Genomic DNA, 8,439 nt, shown 5'->3' with positions numbered 1-8,439 from the left:
AAACTAGCCTCTATTTTCTAAATGCTGTAATTTTTTCTGGATCAGATACAGATTGCTCATAAAATCATAGGAAATAACAGCTGATGTCATAAATCATATTAAAATACTAACATTTTTAGTGAAGTGACCCCTACCTGTATATTGCATGTTTGCCCTCAGAACACATTTCTGGTCTGAAGAAAATCTGGACATAATGAAAGTGGTAGTAAATGCATTCTTAGGAATACTGTATACTTCATACTAACCACTTATTTATGGTGTGGGCCAGATCCAAGATAGTAGAAAAGAAAACTAATAGCTATTTTCTGGCAAGAGAATTTACTCCATTATTATGCACTGGATATCACAACAAAGAAGGGCTGTTTCTATTTGGGCTCTTCCAGTGAATTGACAAGATATTTGGCTGTCATCCTTAAAATTTTTGGATATACAAATCCAGGCTTTGCAATAAATATTTACATTTGTTGTTTTATATAAAGCACTGTGCCAAGACCAAATGAGAAAAAGGCTTTAAACCTTCAAAAATGTTGAAGTAATATTTAGCTTTCCTCACTTTAAAGCCTTCCTTTCTTTTAACTGTGTTTATGCTTCTCATTTGGGAATTCCTAGCAAGATCAAATTGTCTGAGGCTTTTAACATAATGGAAGAGAAACTTTGGAAGCTGCTGTGGAAAACAGGTGAACTTGCTTTCTACCCAAGATTTTACAGAGCTTCAGAAGCCTAGGTAGATGTTTCAGGTCTCTTCAGTGGGGATATTTTGTAAGGAAACAATAATATCTATCTGAATAGAGCTCATTTTAAGGGTTTGGGTATTTTAAACAGTGGCTGGTACAAGATCTTGAAGTGAGATTTGTATTTATTTATTTGTTGAAGAGGATGGCAACCAAAGTAAGCTAGGTTGCAATTCACATGAAGTTACTACTGAGAAATGGAAAAGATGGCAGTAAATGTAGCTATAGCGTTTCCTGCTTTTTTCATCAGCCTGTAGGGTAAGAGAGTATCAGGGCAAGAGCAGTGGATTTGCTTGGAGTGCCCAGCTCAGGGCTAGGTAGTGCACTGCTACATTTCTTCCCCAGGTTTCGAATTTCCACCAGTTGTGACTGTACAGGGGAGTTGTGTCAGGATGGGAATTAGGTAAATGTGTCACTTAGGTTTGTTGATTATGAGCCAAATTTTGATTCTTTAGTATTACAGTATGACATTATTGGATCCATGTGGGGAAGGGATGTACACTTGATATTCCAACCTGTTTTTCAGGCAACTATGCAAAAAGCGCTATCTAATAGCTGTCGGTGTTACAAATTCTCTGAAGAACAATAGTTCTAGCAAATTTAGAGAACTGCAATAAACCAGCTTCATCTTATGGCAATTTTAATACTTCATAGAAGCCCAAAGTACTGGAACAATCAAACTAGAAAAATCTGATCTCCTCTCTGGAGTGACTTATCTGGCAATGCTTGGAGAACCTGACCTAATTTCAGCAACCCTTCTTGCACTCATGCTAATATGCAATGTGACAAGAGCACTTAAAAACTAGTCCTGATAAAATCTCAGGGGCAAAGGGTGGCTTGTGTCTGTATCCTATCTCATTACCCCAGCAGGCAGCTATACAAACTGAGCTGTCTTAGCTGGAATCCAAGTGAGTCACCACTTTAAAGACAATTACGATGCTAGCATAGATTTAAAGCATGCATTCTATAGTAGCTTGAAACATTCCCTATGGCCTGCAAAGGACATGACTGTTTATAAATTAGAGTGCATATTTATATTGTTAATGTTTTCCTTTTCTCTTAAAGATTTATGATAATCATTCCAAAATAGTTCAACCATATAAAATACATAAGAAGAGTTTTTCAAGAATAATTGATTGTTTTACATGATTACTGAAATAGCTAGAGTTTGCATGGTCTCTGTCTCAATTCAGAGCTCTCATATAGGAGTTTATCAGTCAAAATAACATATAAAATATTCCAGTATTCAGCTGGCCTACTGTTAAAAATGTAGTCATTCTAGGACAGCTGATGTCACACATATTTTTTGGGTTTTTTTGTTTGGGTTTTTTTATACTAGCCTACTTGATAAGATATCCTTTATCAGACTTGATTTACATTTATGGAGCTCAAATAAAATACTCTTTTCAAAAAGTTGTGCCTAGACCTGGTGCAGCATGATATAATTGTCCGCCACACCACTGGTAACATGGGTAGGATGTTTACAAGTCTCTCAGAAGAGTTTCATTGCTCACAAGTAACACTGGTGAAATGGTATTTTTGGAAATGTTGTCATACGCATTTTTACTAGTGGCATTCTCACCCATGAGACTAGTGCTATTAGAATTGTGTTCACAGCATCACTGTTAATCTGAGAAGCTTCCATGACTGCTAAACCAATATATGCTTAAGATAACCAGGATGCAAGTTCTGTAAGGCTCTAGAAATAAAATCCCCAGGTAGAAGTACCTTGATAACACAAATTAAAATCAGAATAAATGGTCATGGAACAACATGGAATAACATGGAACAACATGGAGCAATAGACCAGCTGCTGCTTTGATGAAAAAGTAAGCGCCGCCAGAGAACAGATTGTGGAATTTTAGCCTCAAGAAAGTGATCAGTTTTATTAGGCAACAAATAATATTTTCATTCTGTATGATGGCTTCAATGGCTATTGGATCAAACTGTTTCAAAACCACAGATATTTGATTGGTTGGTACTCAATATGCCAACCTGGTAGGTACATATAAGCAGCTGTGAGATAAATTTCAAACTCTGAAAGGGAGAATCATACTTAATCTGTGTCAATGAACCTTGTTTTTTGATTCTGCTCCACTTTTATAGCTAAAACTTTTTTCCATGGTACCTATCATCACAGTGTAGCTTTTTGACATTTTGACCTTTTTCTACGTAAGTGGGATGTACAGTTCTAAAGATGTTTTTCTTTAGAACTTCATGAGAAGCAACTGAGGAGCTCTAGAAGCAAAGGTCCCTTGGCGTACACATACTTACTAGAGTGAAAGGGAATTAGTCATATAAGCCAACATTTTAAAATCCTTCCAAATTAAGATTAATTACCACATGTTCCAGGAACTTTATGATCAGTCCAGTCAGTTCTGATGTCCTTGCTCTGTGGTATATGTGGTAGTCGCCTTTTTGGCATGGTATGTTATTTCCTGGAGGGTTTCAAGGGCTGCAGTTACATGGCTTTTTGCATGAACTGATTTTACTGCACACATTTTTAGGCTACAGGAAATATGAGAAGTCTGTATGGTTTCTCTTGACTATAGTGCAATCTGGAAAGTACCACCACAAAGTCTAATCTGTCTTTGCTCTAAATGCACGGGGATTAGTGCTAACAGACATTGCATGTGAGACTCACTCACAGTATCCAGAGAGGAGCCAAGCATCACTTCCCATTCATGAAACCCTGCTGTGTTTATCTTAGGGCATTTTGGCCTCATAGTTTCCATGTATGTAGTCATAGCCACATGAAGCAATCTTCAGTTAAACCATCTCCCCTCCAAAACAATAAGGAAAATAAACACCAGAAACGCTGGAGGTGCTCCAAGAGCCCTGTGCTTAGCTTACCTGTGAGTTTCAGCACATGTCCACTAGCCAAGGATCACACAGGCTGCAGCCATAAATCAGAGCTAGTTTTACAATAGCTGGCTAGCACAGAAGAAGTGTACTTGCAGCAGGACAGAGTGCAGTACGTGCCAGCCACCTGAGCACTACCAGCTTGCTCAGGCTCAATTTACAGCTGCCCTGAACCCCACCGCTTTCCTGTTATCCGAGCTGGCTCACTTCAGCCGTTTGCAGTACAAGCTTTTGGCTGCCCAAGGACATGCCGTGAGACACCTTTACACACTTTGCTAAACCGTGTTGTCATAGACCAGTTGTTGTTCCACAGCAGGCTTTCATTTACCCTTGGCTTCATAAGTCTTTGTGGATCAGCCGTGGTGTTTCAAAATCATTTTGAAGCAGGGGAGAAGGTGATGAAATAATTTGGATTTCCAATTTGCAGCAATTCGCTCTCAGCAAAGCCACTGACTGACAAATATTTAACAATTCATATGGGTTTTTTTTCTAGAAATGTGAAGATGCGATCTATTTGCAGATGTAATTTACTCATAATATTAATAACATAATGTTAATAACATCTTGGGGTATTTTTACAGAGAGCAATGTAAGTTGATATAGAGATCATGAAAATGCCTCTTGACAAGGCTGATAGTTGTTAATCATAGGTCCCATGGAGAAGTAATTTCTTACTGACAAAAAATACGGAAAACTTTCAAAGATCATGTGGTCCTTGTCCGAAACACATAACAAACAATGAAGAGTGCTGATTGTACTTCTGTGGCAGCACAGCCTCAGGGCTTCACACTTTCAGAAGACTTATAGTACTGCTCTGATACCAGCAAAATGAGACAACTTGGCAGAGCCCACAGCCTGTCCATGTTAACAATGTGATTTCCCTATTGCTAGCCTGGATGGCGAAGTAATGACTAAAACTGTTTGGAAAATATTTTATATTCTATAGAAAACAATAGCCTTTCATCAAATAACAATTCTGTCTGTGCTTTAACTTTTCAAGTCTTGCAGGCCTTTATTATTTTTATTCTACCAGTTTTCTTTTTTTTTTCTTTTTTTTTTTTCCTTTTTTTTTCCACTAAACTTGACCTTGAATCACAGACAGCTCAACCTGGCCTAATGGTTACAAGTGGGGTTTACTATATGCTTTTGTCAGTAAAGTTGGCCAGTCAAATCTAGTTCTCCTTTTTGTACAAATGATAAACACAGTTACCAAGTACTTGCATCTAATGATTCTAAAGAGGTTTGTTTCCAGTTGTTTGGGTGATGACAGTGATTAGGCAGCAAACAATTTTAAGATGCTAAACCTTGAAAGATTGGGTTTTAGTTCTGGGGGGCGGATTTTTTTGTTTCTTTTTGTAATAAACTGATCCGATACACTTGTTGCATGTGGCTCCCAATCTGATCATTAATTTTGAATGTAACGCAATGCTACTTCTAACTCTCTGAGCTCTGAAAATATAATCAAACTACCCTTTCATAACATTGTATCTGTTACCTAGGTTTATTCTTAAGTACTTTCCTTACTGAAGCATATGCTTAGTAAGGAAAATGTGGAAATGTTAGTGAATGCTGCATGTTCCTTTGCACTGATGGGTTGCAACACATCGTTTTACCTCCTGGACAAAAAATTATTTTTTTTAAGAATTGTTTTTGGAAAAGGAATTACTTTTCAAATATTTTGCATTTATAATTTTTGTACTTGTATGTTCATTTACACACAGTCTTTTTAATAGTTGTGTTGCTCATCAGTAAAAATATGGATATGCATAGACAAACTGAACATATAGTAACTGTGTTGAAAGAGTTTTGGTTTCTGTTTTTAAGGATATTTTGGTTTATAATCTGATATCTTTTTTATTACCCAAACCCCACAAAATTACATTTTTAAGCATTTAATATCAGCTTTGTTTACCTCTTGTGTTTTCATTACTTTTTGTCATATATTTCTCTTTGGATTTGGATTTTTTTGTTTGATTTGACAACCAGATTGGATTTCCTCTAAAAGATGCTGTGTAGTATCTCTGAAATTTAAGCTACTTCTAAAATACAAAGTCTGATCTAAAAATGGGATTACTCTTATAAAATGTGATATGAACTGAGGTTCTGTGGTAGCAAAGAGCAAATCTGAAAGTCCTGCTGGGGTGCCAAGTGATGTCATAGGCACTCGACTCAACTCAAGTTTCACCTGTGAGCAAAGACCAGGTAACTTTTTTTCCCTAAGAAACACCTATAAGGGTGCTTAGATCCATATTATTTATCTGTCAGGAGGTTTCTGTAACCATCACATATGGTCTATTCTGAAAACAAGGTTCCTTGGGACAAGGAATGAGGGGAAGAGTAAATATTAGTTTTTAATCTAAAACAGTTGAATATTCTATAGAAGATAGATAGGAAAATCCTGAGATTTGATTCCTGTTCATAAAGGACATTTTAATTTATCCAATGCCTATTTTGGTTAAAAAGCTGGAATAGTCTCACCTTGGAAACATTTAACTGTTCTGTACTTCTGTTTCTTGATCCGTAAGTTACAATTTCACTATCTTACACTATTATTCTAATCAACATTTGAGATCTGTGGATGGTTTCCTTCTGTGCAAGAAACAATAAATAAAAATGTTTGAAAAAAGATTGCATTTAAATTGTACAGTGCAAAACAATTAGGGAAATTACTAATTCTATCAGACGTGAAGAATAATGAAAGCATTAAATGTATTGGAACGCATAGTTGTGCATAAAAGACACCTATCTTGAAGTTGGTTTTCCCTTCCTAGTTGAAGCATGGTAGCAAATGCAGAAACTGGTGAATTTTCTTACAACATACAGAATTTAGATGTGCAAATGAATCACAGAATCACTAAGGTTGGAAAAGATCATCAAGTCCAACCATCAACCCAACACCACCATGCCCATTAAACCATGTCCCACAATGCCACGTCCACACGTTCCTTGAACACCTCCAGCGATGGTGACTCCACCACCTCCCTGGGCAGCCTGTTCCAATGCTTCACCACTCTCTCAGTAAAGAAATTTTTCCTAATATCCAGTCTAAACCTCCCCTGGGGTCAGGTCAACTTGAGGCCATTTCCTCTTATCCTGTCACTTGTCACTTGGGAGAACAGACCAGCACCCACCTCTCTGCAACCCCCTTTCAGGTAATTGTAGAGAGCGATGAGGTCTCCCCTCAGCCTCCTCTTCTGCAGACTGAACAACCCCAGTTCCCTCAGCCGCTCCTCATAAGACTTCTTGTGCTCCAGACCCCTCACCAGCTTCGTCGCCCTTCTCTGGACATGCTCCAGCACCTCAATGTCCATCTGGTAGTGAGGGGCCCAAAACTGAACACAGGATTCCAGGTGCGGCCTCACCAGTGCCGAGTACAGGGGCACGATCACTTCCCTACTCCTGCTGGCCACACTGTTTCTGATACAGGCCAGGATGCCGTTGGCCTTCTTGGCCACCTGGGCACACTGCTGGCTCATATTCAGCCGGCTGTCAACCAACACCCCCAGGTCCTTTTCCACCAGACAGCTTTCCAGCCACTCGCCCCCAGGCCTGTAGTGTTGCATGGGGCTGTTGTGACCCAAGTGCAGGACCCGGCACTTGGCCTTGTTGAACAGCACACAATTGGCCTCGGCCCATGGATCCAGCCTGTCCAGATCCCTCTGCAGAGCCTTCCTACAGATCAACACTCCCACCCAACTTGGTGTCATCTGCAAACTTGCTGAGGGTGCACTCAATCCCCTCATCCAGGTCATCGATAAAGACATTAAACAAGACCGGCCCCAATACTGATCCCTGTGGGACTCCGCTTGTGACCGGCCACCAACTGGGTTTAACTCCGTTCACCACAACTCTCTGGGCTCGGCCATCCAGCCAGTTTTTTACCCAGCGAAGAGTGCACCTGTCTAAGCCACGAGTCGCCAGCTTCTCCAGGAGAATGCTGAAGACATTATACGTAAACATTATACTAGGTTGTGGTAAATAAACTTTTATTGCAGTTGCAAACAGCAACATGAATGCTAATTAAACAGAGTTTACAACTGTTATTGCACAACAGCATATGTGCAATCCAAGAAATACAGAGCAGAGACCCAGCTGCATAGTAAACTGAGGGTGCAGTGTGGAGTAGCATGCGTTTTGACATCAGTGCTTTATGAGGACCATTTATGAGCAGCACCTAATCTTCTGTTTCTGAAGTCTCAGAGCAAGAGGGATATAAGAAGTTTCTTTCTTCTACATGATCTTCATGTACTGTCTTACACTTTGGTGTGCACTCTGCATTGCTAATTGGCAAGAAAGGCATGTAAATGCCCTTGCTACAACTTTAACCTTCTTTATTTAGGAAAAAAAAAAAAGAAGAAAGAAAGATTATCTGGCACACTTACACTGGCAAAAGTTCCTAGTAAAAGCCCTTTTAGTTTACATTAGTTTACACTAGTGGCTGAACAAACACTGCAGTCAAACTAATGATTCTTCTAGAAGGAAATACACAACAAATGAAGTTGGAATTGCTGAATGGGTGACCACCCTCAGCTGGCCACTCTGCTGCTTTAGGACGTTGCTGCCTCAGCGAAAAGGATGGCCAAATGGCTATTTTACTAGTTGGAGAACTATTGCTCTCCGCATACGAGTGAGAACCAAGAATTAATCTTGTTTTAAATTAGCATACTGGATTTGAAACAGCAGGAGTTCAGGAGCTGATTCATGAACAATAGTTTGGCTGCAAACAGCTAAAATTTTGGTCCTGACTATCTCACTGTGTTTGCTGTCATTGTTTCCTTTATGCTGGGTGACTTATATAGCAAAACTGAATAAAACAGTATTGTTTTTGGTCAAAGCATGCAGTAGA

This window comes from Gavia stellata, chromosome 6 (genome assembly GCF_030936135.1).
Source record: "Gavia stellata isolate bGavSte3 chromosome 6, bGavSte3.hap2, whole genome shotgun sequence".
NCBI classification, from domain to species: domain Eukaryota; kingdom Metazoa; phylum Chordata; class Aves; order Gaviiformes; family Gaviidae; genus Gavia; species Gavia stellata.
This window is presented reverse-complemented; position numbering follows the sequence as displayed.